Genomic DNA, 704 nt, shown 5'->3' on the forward strand with positions numbered 1-704 from the left:
CTATTAAAAAAAAAGAACCAGAAATCAAACTAAGGTGAATGTGACATATGACAGCTATGTCATAATTCATAATCTCTATGACTCTTGTGGACTCAGATATAAATGAAGCAGTTTGTTTAGTGCCTGATAGAAATTTTCCATAATTTAAAAATAACTTAGTTATTATTATTCTAGCTTTAAATTATAACTACAAAACTGATATTGCTAAAAGCAGCTTTGTTTTTGTTTTAATACAAATTAAACTTGTTAATAGAATTCTATGGAAAGTACCAGCTTTTTGGTACCCTGTTTTCGGAATTTCCAGGATCCCTAAAGAAAGAGCAGTTTTCTATTAAGTTAATCGCTTGGAAAACTTATGGAAGACTACTGTGCAAGGAATGCTACCTCGCTAATAAATTAAACTATTAGATTCATTGTGATCACTTGGATGGGACTCATTGTTTTAATAAGGTTCTTTTGGTAAAAAGATGAAGATGGACTTTGTGTGGCAAGTGATATGGGAGGAAAAGTGACATGTGTCAGACGAAATCTTAGGATACCTGGAGATGTTTCTAGCAATTTGGCCAAACTAGAATTGTCAGGGGGACTCCCACTTGAGAGGCAGGAAAAAGGACACATGGCTCTCATTCAGTACAGTTTTTTTGGCCAACTGTGGATGTTGGAGGCAGAGTTAATCAAGAAAGAAGAAAACAATCAAGATAGGT

The sequence above is a fragment of the Pteropus vampyrus genome, unplaced genomic scaffold (assembly GCF_000151845.1).
Source record: "Pteropus vampyrus isolate Shadow unplaced genomic scaffold, Pvam_2.0 Scaffold2, whole genome shotgun sequence".
Lineage (NCBI taxonomy): Eukaryota > Metazoa > Chordata > Mammalia > Chiroptera > Pteropodidae > Pteropus > Pteropus vampyrus.